General features: G+C 35.5%; 1 long non-coding RNA gene across 4 annotated transcripts; it reads right to left on the bottom strand.

The window, feature by feature from the left end:
* Positions 1-10595: 10595 nt before the first annotated feature.
* On the bottom strand, positions 10596-11880 carry LOC135211719 (uncharacterized). Of its 4 annotated transcripts, none has more exons than XR_010313732.1 (3): positions 11800-11880; positions 11331-11462; positions 10596-10877 (listed from the first exon to the last, which is right to left on the bottom strand). It is a non-coding gene; the product is annotated as an uncharacterized LOC135211719 (long non-coding RNA). The 4 variants fall into 4 exon arrangements; XR_010313730.1 differs by having other exon boundaries at positions 11716-11828; XR_010313731.1 differs by having other exon boundaries at positions 11699-11811.
* Between the last annotated feature and the right edge of the window lie 4613 nt (positions 11881-16493).

The following is a 16493-nucleotide window of genomic DNA, read 5'->3' as shown; positions in this document are numbered from 1 at the left end:
GTTCTGAGGGGCATGAGGGTCGACTCAATCCTTTGAGTAATGCAGCAATGTTTCCCTTCCTCCAAACAGCAGGAAAACTTGCAAGTCCAATTAATCTTCTGAAAAGAGTTGTAATCTTACGAGCAATGAAATCAGCAGTCTTGTCAAAAAAAAAGATGGAAAAGATCCAGTTAGAGTATATGCCACCACAACTGTCAAAGCCCAGAAGAATAGTCATAACTTCCGTAGACCTGAAGACCTTTGAACACAACTTAGGCCCTGGAAAACATGAGAGGCAACACCAAGGGCTTGAACTAAAAGTTATACCTTCTGTTTAGGGCAAAATATATAACAGTTTCATCGGCTCCTACAAAGGGAGGTATGCTTATATCAACTCAAGAGATGGCTTGAGGGTAGACCACCATTTATGGTCATCACTGCTGAAGAGCAAGATCTCTCTCACACTCACACGTCATTATAAGCTCTCTCAGCTCTCTCATAGACAGCCTGAGCTTGACTTCTAAGTTCATTGAAATTACCCCACAAAAAATCCGGTCAACTTTCCTCAATAAATTAAAAGCTTGTTTTTTGCAATCTTACATGCAGTATTAAACCATGGTTTAAGACAAAACCTCAGGATTTTAAAACGAATTCCCCTTAATTTAAGGTGGTCATTTAAAGCCCTGATAATGTTTGGACTTTAATAAATATCACTTCACCTGAGCTTAATAGGATGACGATGAATACAATCCCAGTTCGCCTAGGATTTCAAGTATACCTCTATTGAACAGCTAATATCAAAAACAGCTTGATCAGTCTCCACATTAACCTTAATAAAACTACAGTCAGGTGAGACCAGCTACTCAAGAACGCAATCCCTGTAACATTTGCGGAAAAAGCTAAAGCAGTAACACTATGGTTATTTGGGGCAGAAAGAGCTCAGCCAATTAGTGTGAAGAGTATCGTAATGACCAATGAAAATGTAACAACCATTGGAGTCGGCATCCTAACATACGACCAAATTGATAAGCAAGCAGACAAAAATAGCCACCAGATCTTGGTTTCTATAGCTAGCAAATGCATAAAGATTTATTGGTCTTCCACAGACTTTAACCACCTGCATTTCATGCATCCTAACTCATACAGTGGCCTATGAGATGTGGAGAAACCCTCTTTAATATACAAAGCCACTCCATGGGCCATTGAAATGGCATTACACTTAAGCAGATTGGGCTTCTTAAGCTTGGGAATCAACAGTTCTGAAACATGTTACAAACCAGACACAAGAAATCCTGAACAAATGAGGACATCAAAATTAGCAGCAGCAACATCCGAGTCCTTTTTATTTTTGTATATACTCCACAGGCATTGCTATATGAAATACATTTCCGCGATTCTGTGAACCAGTATTAAGTTCAATATCACCAGAAAGAAACAACGACACGTAAAACAGGCATAAAGGCAAGTTAGTAAAACTGACAAAAACAATAACAGGAACGATATACGAATTCAAAATCAATACCGAAAAAGTGTATGATCATAAAAAAGACAACATTATCGTTGGAATGAAACAAATCAACTGGGAGGAGCTACGAAATTCCCTAGATTTCAGACACCGATGGCAGGACAGTAGTAGATGAAGTAGTAATAAATATGATATAACAATAATGAGTAATAATGTCATAATCCCTATTGGATATAAATCTATAAATAGGGATTATAATATATGTGTAATGTACAAGTCATTGTAATGGATAACTAACTTTTTTGGTACATTATGAGAAGATTTCTCTCCTTCTCTAAATCTTATATATATATTATTAATATATATTAATATATATATATATATATATATATATATATATATATATATAAATATATATATATATATATATATATATATATATATATATATATTACATACAATATATATATATATTATATATATATATATATATATAATACCACACACATATATGTATATGTATATATTAATGATATATAAATATATATATATATATATATATATATATATATATATATATATATATATAATATATATATTATACACTGAATGTATATATGTATATGAATACATACAGTGCATATATAAATATAATTATATATGTATATATATATATACATATATATATATATATACATATGTATTTATATCAATTTGTCCTAATACCAGTGCTAGGCTTCAGTAAGCGGGATGGTTTAGATTCCAGATTCTTGAATTTCCTTATTACTAGAAGCTTTCAAAGACTTGCAGTCTTCTTCATTTCGTCTCACTGAAGCCTAACACGATTAGTTCGGATTTATATACACAGCAAGATTGCGTGATATACCACAGAGTGAGGTATCCATTAAACGTATTTGTATATTACATGTCCATTCTGATCCACAAATATAGATTAAATCAGGATGAAAATGTAGAAGGTTCAGTAGAACTTATACGTTATTACACACATTATTGTTATATTTATTAATACTACGACTATTACTACCAACAACACTGTTACTATGACTACTATTACCACTGCTGCTTTTACATGGTTAAGGGTTTCACCTTACCAAGTGGCTCATTAGTTGGGTTTAATCTGATTGATAAATCGAGGAAAATTATATATATGTATATATGTATATATATATATATATATATATATATATATATATATATATATATAATATATATATATATATATATATATATATATATATATATATATATATATATATATATATATATATATATATATATATATGTATATATATACATCGAGTTACAAATGTCCTTTAATATCTAATTCACTCTACCTCGGAATTAATATATTTCATATATGCTTAACCGAAGGGGAATTTTTATTAGGCGATAATAGAATTGCCGGCGCCCAGGCGCGAACCCAGGACACCAAACAAATCCAGGAACGTCAGTGAAGCTTTTACCCACTGACGTTCCTGGATTTGTATGGTGTCCTGGGTTCGCGCCTGGGCGCCGGCAATTCTATTATCGCCTAATAAAAATTCCCCTTCGGTTAAGCATATATGAAAATATATTAATTCCGAGGTAGAGTGAATTAGATATTAAAGGACATTTGTAGCTCGATGTATGTATATGAATTACGGTAATGTGATATGACTTATATATATATATATATATATATATATATATATATAATATATATATATATATATATATAATATGTATATATATATATATATATATATATATATATATATATATATATATATATATAAATATGCTATATATAAAAATATACATATATATAATATATATATATATATATTATATATATATATATATATATATATATATATATATATATATATATATATATATATATGTGTACATATATTATAAGTGAACGCTTGTTTGTTCGTATGATTGTGAGCTATAGAAATCCTAACCATTTGATCGATCTAGACAAAATTTGGCATGTGGCCATCATTTGACCCACTTACATAATAGTGCAGGTTTCAAACCTGTACCCCCTTCCCCTTCCCCTTCTTCCATTCCCCTTCCACCTTCCCTCTATAACTTATGTGGTAAATAAACTCTACGGGTTTGTCATACCTCATTTCATGCACTCGATACCATATTAATGTATAATTGGAAATTCTTTTCTTTCCTGTGATTATTAATTCTGTATCAAGGTTTGTGTTTAGGGTTAGTGGGGAGGTGTTTTAGTTTAGCAGGGGGTATGTTCAGTTTAGCAGGGTTAAGTTTAGTGAGAGTGTTTCAGTTAAGTGGGGTTTATGTTTAGGTCTAAGGGGGGCGGGTGTGTGTTTATGTTTAGTGGGGGTGTTTCAGTTAATTGGGGGATTGTGTTTAGGTTCGGTGGGGGCGTAAATGGGACAGTCACTACGGTAATGTCTGGATAAAATGGACACTCACCATAGTAATACCTGGATAAAAGGGACATTCAGAGCAGTAGTGCCTGGATAAAAGGGACAGTCACCACAGTAATACCTGATAAATGGGAAAATCAGCAGGGTAATACCTAGATAAAAGGGACAGTTACCACAGAAACATCTGGATAAAAGGGACAGTCACTACAGTAATACCTGGATAATTGGGAAAGTCAGCAGGGTAATACCTAGGCAAAAGAGATAGTCACCACAGTATCATCTGGATAAATGGGACAGTCACTACAGTAATATCGGAATAAATTGGACAGACAGAGCAGCAATGCCTAGATAAAAGGGACAGTTGCCACAGTAATATTTTGAGGACAGTAACCACAATAAAGTCTGGATAAAATGGACAGTCATCACAGTAATACCTGGATAAAAGGGTCAGGCAGCACAGTAATATCTGGCTAAAGGTGACAGATAGAACATTAATACCTGGATAAAAGGGACAGTTACCACAGTAATACCTGGGTAAGATGGACAGTCAGTACAGTAATACCTGGGTAAATGAGAAAGTCAGTAGAGTAATACCTAGACAGAAGTAACAGTCACCACAGTAACATCTGGATAAATGGGACAGGCACTACAGTAATACAAGTTATAAAAGGAACTGTCAGTACAGTAATACCTGGATAAAATGGACAGTCACCTCTGTAATGTCTGTCTGTCCTTCTGTCATTCAATCACAGCCAAACGGCTGGTCTGATGGGCATGAAACTTGGCAGGGTTATAGTGGGGACCCCTGAGATGGTCTATAAAGGGGTTTCAACCTAACTTCCTCCTCCTCCCACCTGAAGGGGATGGTGGTGAGAAGGGATTCCCAGAAACGGAGCTGGTTCTGCCCGAGAAACAGGGCTGGTTATGCCCGTAGATTTAGCTACTTTACGAATTTAATTTCGTACATAATTTCTGTATATATATAACTTATCTTTTGGAAAAGAATACTATAAGGTAAACATCAATGCCATAATAGTTAAAAAACACTAGCGAGTCACTTATATGAAGCTGCAGATGATTATGCTTTTAGTAAGGATTGGTAAATTGCTAGTTTAGATAAAAGGGGCAGTTAGTAGAGTAATTCCTGGATAAAAGGGACAGTCACCACAGTAATACTGGGATAAGATGGATAGTCACCACAGTGATATCTGGATAAATGGGACAGTCACTACAGTAATACCTGGATAATAGGGATAGTCACTGCAGTAATGTTTGGACAAATGGGAGAGTTACTCAAGCAATGTCTGGATGAATGGGACAGTCAGAACGGTAATATTTGGATGAAAGGGATGCTTAGTACAGTAATCCTGGATAAATGGGACAGTTACCACAGTAATATGTGGGTAAATGGAACAGTTGAAACAGTAACATCTGGGTAAAATGACAGTCAGAAGGTGTAGAAAAACTTTTGAGTCCTTCAGAGGTTTCCGGGCTGTGCCGGGTTGATGTGTGTATATATATATATATATATATATATATATATATATATATATATATATATATATATATATATATATGAGTGTGTGTGTGTGGTATTAAGTATATGTAAAAGTGAGGAGAACTAGATATAAAAAAAAGTCTTGAAACTCTCTCGTTTACTTAATTTTGCTATATTAACACACCTGCCCGGTTGTTTTGCCGTGTAACTTAACAAATACCTATAATTTTGTTGAATGTTTTCCTTGTTTCTTTATTTTTTTACTAGACTCCGCTTATCTAGACTCTTACCCTTTTCACATTCAAATACATGAAAGTTCATCAAGCAAATGGTCTTCTAGCTTAGTACTATAGTAGATTCACATCACCCGTGCTTCTGATGTCTAGGCCAGTCCCTTACGACGCTCCTGATTGGCTGTTGATAAGCCAATCACAGGGCTGGGAACGCTCAGTCTCTCTCGAGAGTTCACATACATAGGTAGGACGTGTGTTCCAGATCTCCTGGGGGATACTTTTGAAAGACGCATCCCTCAGGAAAGGTGGAACATACATCCTGCCTATGTGAACTCTCGAGAGAGACTGAGAGTTTCCAGCCCTGTGATTAGCTTATCAACAGCCAATCAAGAGCGTCGTAAGGGACTGGCCTAGACATCAGATGCAAGAGCGATGTGAATCTACTATAGTCCAAGGATGCATGTATACGATACAATAAGACTTTTAAAACTGATTGTCCAGTAATGCTGTCTTCATCACATTCATTGGGCATTCATTTCTGAGATACTCATCAGATGTTTGAACAATGGCAGAATGACATTTTTCCTCATAAACTAGCATCTCCCAGAAATCTTGGAATTCCTGACATTAATTTACCAACGTTTCCCAATGGACAACTCTGAAATTGAAATGTTTGTGAATTGAAAATTCTAGTTCCATTGCCTAAAAATGTTCAGTTTGAGCCGACTTCACCAATATTTCCAAAAGTCTTGGATTAGCAAACAGTTCTTTCAAAGCTTTATTTATTGTAAGTTTGAACTATTTCAGTCTTTTGAACTGTCCAAGAGAGGCTACCTCGGCAAGTGCTATTTATCATCAACAGGACACCCAGTTACAAGACTTATTCTAATGGCCATGACTGAGCCCACGTCAATGTTTTGTATGCTGCCTTCCTCTGGGAATTCAGTTAATTCAACCGCCATATGAGTTTTAAATCTTACTCAACTTACAAAACACTAAATTAAAGTGGGTGACACGTTGCTGACTGAGCTGCCCTTATGGCAGCGCGTTTACACGATCAGTTTACAAGTGTTTCCTGCGCAGTGTCCTAAAACGTTCCTGATCATCACATGAATTTCGAAGGACGTAACGAGCTAGTCACTGACCGTGGCTCAGCAGGGAGTTGGTGCCTTTCTGACCACTTGTACGGATTAATGAAGGTTTGCAACGTCTCTTCAGCCCTTAGCTAAACTCACCTTTTAGTTTTACTTTTCATTCATTTCCAATTCCGTTCCATCATGTTGTCCAACTTCTCTAACTATTACTTTCTAACGCTCCCACCTCAAGGTCCTTGTAATTCATTTCATTTATTTTCAGGATCTCCTCGTCTTTCTGTCCAACCGCTCCTACCCCACCCCGCCGTTCCATCGTCCTAAGCGTTGGAAACGTATAAGTGGTCGCAACTTGCCTTTCTAACTTTAATCTCATGATTCATTCACATCAAGGACGTTGTTCAATATTTCAATTGTTCCACGGTCACGAAAAATGGTCTTGCACACCACCGAATCACTTGTCTACCCATTCAGTCCATTGTTGCATGACTGGTCGGCTGCTAATGCCGAATTTGGAAAAGCTCCCAATATTGTTGGACAACGCAAAGCAGCAGTTTCAATACCGACTGCCTCCATGCGTAAATTCGTATTGTATTCATGTATTATCGTAGAAATGACTAAATTTTTCTCTTTTATATATATACGTATGAGTTTATATATTTGTACATATATATACTATATGAAACTGTGTATATGACACTATGTATTACATTTATATTTAAACATGAAAGTACAGACAGCACACACACACACACATATATATATATATATATATATATATATATATATATATATATATATATATATATATATATATATATATATGACATTATATGCACTATATAATACGCTAACCGAGCTCTGAATAACATGAATCCAGAAAGGATAATTTACTATGAGGAGCAGTACTCTACTTTCAATAGCAAGTACTTATTATATCTAGATACACTGGACAACCCTCTTACTCTAGTTATCCACGATACACGTACTATAGCGTGACTGCCGTAATTAGCATCTGACGGAACGTTCCTTCCAGTACTAGAAATGCAAGAAACATTTCTTATGAATATAGCAATTTAGGCTAGAGGCCAAGCACCGGGATCTATAAGGTCATTCAGCGCTGTAACAGGAGGAAAACCTCTTAGCAGTTGCACTGTGAAACAATTTTTAGAAGGGTGTGGAAAGTAAGATGGAAGAAAAATAATATGAATGGAGGTACAGTAAAAGGAACGAAAGGGGTCGCGGCTAGGGACCGAAGACACGCTGGAAAGAACCTCAGCTAATGCCTACAGTGCACCACATGTGGTATGCTGATGGCACTATTCCCCTGCGGTGCTCAGATGATGAAATAATGTGATATGATCTGATTAATGAAAATCTGGCTATGAAGCCAGGCACTGGGACACTTTCAGCCATTTTGTGCTTAAGAGAATGAAAAGCGGGACTTGGATTGGTTAGACAGAATACTGAAAAAAGGATGTGGGAATGGAGGTATAGTAAAAAGGTAAGTAGTGGGTGCAGTCAGGTGCCGAAGGACCACTGCAAACAACCTTTAGTAATGCATACGGTACGCCAAGCCAGGTGCAGCGACGGCTCTAATCCCCATATAAAAACGGTTAACTCCCGAAGATTTTATTCTAATTGATCGGTTGACAGTTTAGTTTATAATTTAGTAGAATAGTTTCTATAAAAATGTTAATACGATAAGGACTGATGTACAAAATAAGCAAAAAGTTCTAGTCGACAAAGAATGTTCAGCTTGGGAGATGATATATCCGAGTTTGGTACAGTCTTAGGCCCTGTCCACACGGTCGAGCTTTGGTCGACGAACTTTGTCCGATGTTACGTCAGAAGCGTAGAAACAGCGAGAAAAGTCAGAACTTTGCCGCGGTTTCTCCGCTTCTGACGTCACATCGAACAAAGTTCGTCGAGCAAAGCTCGGCCGTGTGGACGTGGCCTTACTCTGTGATTTATGCTAAACCAGTGGTTCTCAACCTGAGGGGCCGTCAGCAATTTCTAGCGGGGGAGGAGGGGCGAGAGCCCTGGAGAAAAATAAAGTATCTCTAATTATACAGGTCCTTCTCAACAAGAGTGAGGAACTAACATTCAGAAGTTTATGAAGAAATGCAAAAGTATGGCCTTATAACGTTAGTTTCCTATAGTCTATCAACTAGTCTAGTTGGACTCCTTCGGATCCTAATTATGTTCAGATTCACGTTTCTTTATGAAGTAGCATTTTCCACGCTCGTTGCTCTCAAGACTAAGTACTAAAGAAACACTGAATGTTGAAGGGGACTTACGTTGTGCACTCTCCGGCATTCAAGATCTAGTCGCTAAAGCACCGTCGACCCTACACGGTCGAGCTTTGCCCGACAAACTTTGTGCGATGTGACGCCAGAAGCAGTAAAAGTCAAAACCTTATCCGCTGTTTCTCAGCTTCTGACGTCGAGCACAGCTCGATCGTTTGGTTCGGGCCTTAAGAAGCAGTGTCAAGTATCTCACTAATTACTTCCCAAAAGAAAAACACTCTCTCTTTTTTTTTTCTTATTTTCCTTAAAATCTTGGAGGGAATTTTACTTAGAGATATAACAAGGGTGGCGAGGGAATGACCACCTTTTAGAGGGGGCGTGATAATAAAAAGGTTGAGAACCTCAGCGTTAAACCATGCAGACTTGACAACAAATTATTTAGGTGGGGCCTAGAGCTTTCGACTGAGAACAAGTTTAAAGGGAATAAAGTTTCATTATTTGATTTCAAGTTTACTTGAACTAAAAATAAACCGAGCATCGTTAATATTGTACATACTTACATCCTCAGGAGGCTTACCGAATCTAATATCACGAGAAGCCAAACCATTGCTTTATTTTTTAAGTAATATCTGAATCAGTTTTATATGAATTCCGTTTGTCTTTGAACAATCATGATTCGTTCCCCCCACAAAAATTAAAACATCTAAAACACATGAAGGCTAAATATGACTTTCGTTATGTATCAAGATTTCTTCTTAACTTTTATCACCTTTTAAATGTATCCCAATTAAGTCAGTTGTTTACATTTGTGAAAATAGAACAAAAATATGCTGTGTGATATCTTAACAGATATCGGTTCAGGTCCAACTTTTGCCGCAGTGTTGAAGGACAGCACGGATTATAGTAAATTCACAGTAGACTGCAAACAAACTACAGTTTATTCAAAAAGATACATACCAAAGGCTAATACATACAAAGTCTATTACATACCAAAGTCCCGAGAACAAATTGTTGGCCTGTGTGCGCCCGCGGGAGCGCCAGCTTACCATCAACCATACCTATTTTGCTATAAACCATACTTATTTTGACAAGGCTATAGCAACTAAATAAAAGGTTTTCATTGTTTAAAAAAAACCTATAATAAAGCGTTATAATACTTTAAATTATCATTCCACTCAAATCACTATTGGGTAACCCAGAGAAACTGCTTCCATTTTTTTAACTTTCTAAAGGATTCAGTAATAACCCTTAACATTAATCTGAAGTGTTCATTACCGTTTAATAAATAAGTTGGCTGGTTCATTAGTTATCCGATTTCAGGCTTCGAAACTAATACCTTAAAGTTTCTGTACCTTCAAGTTTCTGTATTGCTAAGTTTACTCTGACCAACCCCACTTTTAAGTTTAATTCATTTTTATAAGAACCATCCTTCAAGGACATTAAACTTACTACAGGATTCGTATTTCAGGTTACAAATTGTATTTCAGATTACATTTCAAAGTTTGACAGATTTAACTTTAAATTTTCACTCGACTCCTTACGTTAAAAGTTGTTTACACCTAAGTTAACAGTAGTTACTGCTTTATACCAAATTACATTAGTTCCAAGTGATATGCATGGAAGAATAAGACCAATTAATTTTGAATGAAATGGAGAGATTTGAACAACGAAGTTTAACTTACAATTTTATTAGTGAAAATTGCCAGATATGACCATTTTACACAGCTTTCGAATTAAAATACAAGAAGTCACCTGCTAAAGATGCAGCTACAATATCCACATCGTTATACCAAGCACACTGCAATTACCTTGAATTAACATTCTTGATCAATACCACTAGGCACCTTCATTGCTTGTAAATCTGAAGCATTCGAACATTGTTAGTCTTCGTACCGCTTGAAAAGCGAGAATAAACCTACAGGACAACTTTAGGGTTTTCATCCTTCCTGGAAGCCTGAAAATTACGAAGTTTTAGGAATCGTGCTAAACGAAAGTTTAAGTTTTTAAAGTTACATATTTTCTTTTGCTTAACTTTCACTACGAAAAAGAGTTTATGCACTAGTAATAATACGCATTCACTTACCTGGTTCATTAAAACAAGGACAATTATGCAAATAAACCTGGGCACTACAACGAAAGATTAACTTAAATACAAAAGTACTCCAGTGGTAAAAAAAAAATATACATTCAAATGTTAAAATACAAAACTTATTCCAGTGGTAAATAAGCCAAAATTCATTAACATGTTAAAACTTCAGTTGAAGACCAAGTTTTTTGTTTTACTCCCAAAGAAAATTTTATAGCAGGTCTTACGACCCACCATAAGATGTTAAAAGGGTGTAACCTCCACCCGTTTAGGGGCACCGCCCCTAAAGGGGTGGAGAATTTAAAACAGTTTAACACATACCTTTAACATCCATCAGTTTTTCAACTTCCACGACTCCAAAAATGAGCAAATAGTTAAAACCGTATCATCAGATACCTTATACGCGAAATTCCAACAATACAGTTAACTTCAAAACTGTAGACGCCAGGGATTCTGAAAAAGAAAAATTTTATAATCCGTGTAACTTGAAACTTGGACGTTCCTTAGAGGTTAAACTAACAGCAAAACCAGATAGTCCACTAATACAAATGGTAATTTACCAATATCATAATATTAAAACAATCTAAAAACAAAAAAAATTAAAGCTAGCTATTTAACCTATAGTCCACTAATAGTATATAATGGTAACTTAACATCCAGCCTGAAACCACAAACAACACATACTGAACCTTAATGTTCAACCAACTTAAAAAACAATGCCGTGGCTATTCACGGAAATCAACTATAAAGACGCAGACCAAATGAATAAATGGAACTCATTCCACCAAACCTGATAAATGAGCTACGAAAACTAATTTGTCTTCACAGACAGAACTTCGCTTGAAAGGTATGTTCTAGGCACGGTCGCCCGGCAAGGACGGTGAAAGCAAGAACAGACAGGCGGACAAAATGCTCAACCACGGACTCCCAAAACAAGAAGGAACGCTCCTTAGTCTCTTCGGGACGTTCAAAACTAAGAACTGCCAGGGCTTAGGTTTATGTTCACAATTTTGTTACGCTGTTCTTTTGTAATAAAGCCTGCCCGTTTATATTTTTCGAAATTTGGACACAAACATTTGAAAATATTTTACATATAATTACACCCTCAAGTTTTTGCATTGTAGGATAACCCATTAATATTATATATATATATATATATATATATTATATAGATATATAACTAGTATATTATATATATATGATATATATATATACTGCATAACAAAGACCACCTCACTATTCGAATAGTTTATATATATATATAGATAATATATATATATAGATATATATATATATATATCATATATATATAAATATATATATATAGATAGATATATATATATATATATATATATGTATATATATATATTACTGCATAACAAAGACCACCTCACTATTCGAAAGTTTTATATATATATATATATATAATATATATATATATATATATATATATATATATATATATATATATTTAAATAAACTTTCGAATAGTGAGGTGGTCTTTGTTACGCAGTAACTTACTAGTCATAATTCTCTAGTAATGTGCATAATTGCATCAGCATTGTTAGCAGCTTTCAGTTTACCCAGTATTGTTATTACCGTAGCATTTAGTGACAGTATTATTTTAGCCAGTAATCTCTTTTACTTTGTCATTGCATAGCAGTCACAGCGAGTTGTAGTTGTCCTTTAGTATTAACTAACAAAGTATTATAGTGCCATGTTTGCCACTGCTTTTCTTCTTCGTCTTCTTCTTCTTCTCTCTCTCTCTCTCTCTCTCTCTCTCTCTCTCTGCTCCTCTCCTCTTTCGCTTCTCTCCTCCTCTCTCTCGCTAGTTACGACACACATGAGTCGATTAACATTAAGGTATGAAAGAAAAGTTACATTTCATCTTCTCAAAGGTATCAGTTGTTCTCAAGTGAATTGTTCAAAAGGTAGAAAAGCAATAAGTAAATGTTTTCAGATACTGGATCAAGAAAAAAAGGGAAGCTCTTACAACAATTCAGTTACATATAAAAAAACAAGAAATATGGGAATGTAACTGTAATAACCACAATGCCTTCTTCTTTCTCGAATTCTTCACACTTTTCTAAGACGCTGGTGACGATGAAGCCTGCGATCCAAACGTGACCTCATTTTGATACTTCAGATGAGCGTTCGAATCCTGCTATGGACGCCAGAATGTCTCCATATCCTTCCATTTGGATCCTAAGCTTTGTAGTGATAAGCGTTATCCAAAAGTGTGAAGAAATTGAGAATGGAGGAGGCATTTTGGTTATAAGTAACCATCTGGTAAAAAGGGACCAGTAGATTTTCCATATCAATACTGAAGCATGTATAAGACCAGTCTTCAGCGTAAATATGTATTACTGATGCAAGGATAAGAATCACCAAAGGCAATGACTATAATGAAAAAACAGAAATATACGAAAGCCGAGTTGCTGCCGCATGTTAATTATTGACGGACATGTAAATGTTGCTTTCACTCCATCATTGGAAGTCCTGTCTCTACTACAGTACGGTATTTTGTTATATGGCAATAATATTTGTTGCTTCACAATCTGTTATTCTGGTCTCGCATCTCGTGGTAGCAAGGTAGTGTTACTTAAAACTTCAAATTGCCAGTGTTAACCCACTCAGCGAATTTTGTTCAGTTTTTAATCGATCATGTGAATCGCACCTATGGTTAGGGGTGGGAGGCGGATTAGACAGGGAGTAAGGAACGAGATTGTTCAGTAATCCGTTTAGACATTGTGGGGGGTGAGGGAGGTGGGGGGAGGGGCGGCGCTTGGCAGAGCAGTTTGCCCTCGACGAGGGTGAAACCATTCATTAGATATTCATGAATCTTTAAAATCTCGGTTCAGGTGAAATATAATAATAATAATAATAACAATAATTGGAAGTGATTACTGACTACCTCCAACCTTCACGAATTTAAAAACTTATTAGCCTATATATGGAAACGTTTGAATACCACTCCCCCGCCCCAACTCTCTCTCTCTGACCATGTGCAAGTCTTATCTTTTTTTTCAGTGAGAGTGAACAGACTGAGAAAGAAAACTAACAGCGCAATTATGCGTAAAATTTTACTCGAAAGGTCTCTGCGCCGATTTCCGAATAATATAAACATTTGCCCGACTTGGTGCCCTAGCTTTCGCCGTCCTTGCCCCGCCGCCATATTGGGGTTTACCTTTCGACCGAGGTTACTTTTACGATTAGTTTCTCAATCGCATTGTTGAGTTCATCTAGATCTTGCGTTATAAAATCTTGGTGCTTTTGCGAGAGAATTTTTGTGTGGAATTTAAAGTTAGACTTTTTTTTTTTTTTTTTTTTTTTTTTAGTGTAGGTGTATTACAATTTTTGCTCTGATCATTTGGTGTTTATAGGTTTTGAGTACTATGACTTAAATTCCCGTTGTGTTGCGATCCTATTATAAGCCAATTTGTGCTCAATTAAAATTGCCTATTCGTTTCTTTTCCAATGCTATGTATCAGGTTTAAATAAACAAGTGGGTTCGTCAGACTTCCTACAGTAAGGTATGTGGTTACCTGTCTATGAACCCTTTTCCTTTCTAGGTGATAGGAAAGCAATTGGTTTGAAAGTCCTAATGTCCTTTATCATCTACTTAACCCCCACTCATTAGGTGCGGTGCCCTTAAATGGGTGGTTGTGCCCTTAAATGGGTGGTTGCTCCCATTAACCTTCAAGTTTTTTTTAAATCCTTTTTAACAAATATATTTTAACAAAACTACAAACTTTTTAACACTACAAAGCTTTTTTTAACAAAACTTTTTTTAACAACTTTTTTTTAACGACAACTTTTTAAATAATTAATTTTTTTTTAACAAAAACGACCATCTTTAAAGGTTCAACATCTATTAAAGTTCAACTGATATTAAGACTTTGGTTCGGGTTCAGATGTTAATACGATAATTGGGCTTAATTAATTATGGTTTACTGTTTTAATTTTGGACATATTGCTTTTCTGAAGATTTTTAATTGAGTATAAATTTTGCGCAACTAATCTGAATATTATTGTAGCTTAATCAAATTTCTTTAGTTCTGTTGGACGGATCCTAATGTTAAGCTTTTTTCAGGTTCTAGAAACTGTAGTGATTTCCTGCCGTTAGGATTGGAGTTATGTTTGATTTGCTGAAGTATCTTTGAAGGTGCTCTTTATTGTAAAGTAATACTTCGGTGAGTTTTTTTTTATGTTAGATACTGTAGTCTCATGTTAGCATTTGTGGATGAATACTGTAGTCCCATGTTAGATGTTATGAGGCTTATGAAATTAGTGCTGTTGTTTTTTGCAGTACGATGAAAGTGTAATTCTGTTAAGTTAAAGATTGTGAACTGTTAAGCGAATCTAGTCTTAGTTTTGTAATGAAAATATCATAAGAACCTTGTGTATTATTCTAATCCTCTTTTCCTGGATTTGCTGTAGGGAAAATGTGGAGGTTAAAATCTGTATGAATCCAGTAGACAGTCTAAACTGTCCTTGGATGTTAGTCTTGCAAACGCTGCTTAGCTAGAAGTAATAGCACTTCTTCATGCTGCGAGGAGTAAAGTATGATTTTTTAAAAATCCATAATGGTGTAATAACTGATTGTAAAACTATGAAACTAATGCTTCAACTTCGTAGGTAGTACTTTCTGGTCTTGGCCGTGAATAATACATAGCATAAGTGTCAACACTAATCACAAAAATATGAACATATGAATCACACTACGGAAGGGTTTACTGAGTAATGTTTTTGAGTCCTTACCGAGGAGGAAGAATGTTTACAATGTCATAAGCAGTGTACCGAAATTGTCCTATATTTTGAATGGCATGGTAAACTTCAGATAATCTCATGTGTTTAAAGATTTTTCTTATTATAAGTTTACAGTAAATTACTTAGTAAAAATTTACACTAACCTATTCCTTTAAAACACTCTCTCATTACTTTAAATTAACTCATTCTTTAACGACTAGTCAAGGCCCGAAATATTAGGCTGTGAAGTCTGCTTGGTATAACGTTTAGTGCCGATCAGGGGACTACCAAGCTAGGGCATGTTAGAGGTCTTGAACAGACGTCCTTTGGGAAATACTCAGTTGCTTTGTAAGCATTTTCATATATTTTCATCACTCAGACAAGCTATGCATGCAGTTACTTTTCCAATAACAGCCTGCTTACAGAGTTGACTGAACTACTTTCAGTGAGAATAAAACGGAGGAATTCGACCATTCTGGTATGGGTGTCATATATACTTATCTAGCACTTTTACGAAGAAATGCTACTAATAACAGAAGACCACTAACTACCACTAAAATGGTTTTGATTAAACTACTAAATAGACGATAGTTAAGCTCACAGGCAAAAGAAATTTTAATTAGCTCAGGCAGACCAAGAATACCTGCTGTGGACTGAAGGCCCCATCTTTTCAGACAAAGTTTTGCCAACCTATCATACATATTCCTGATCTTAAGGTGCGTCGAACAATCTCCG

Source organism: Macrobrachium nipponense, chromosome 4 (genome assembly GCF_015104395.2).
Source record: "Macrobrachium nipponense isolate FS-2020 chromosome 4, ASM1510439v2, whole genome shotgun sequence".
Lineage (NCBI taxonomy): Eukaryota > Metazoa > Arthropoda > Malacostraca > Decapoda > Palaemonidae > Macrobrachium > Macrobrachium nipponense.
The sequence above is the reverse complement of the archived record's forward strand: the minus strand, read 5'-3'. Positions and strand labels throughout refer to the sequence as shown.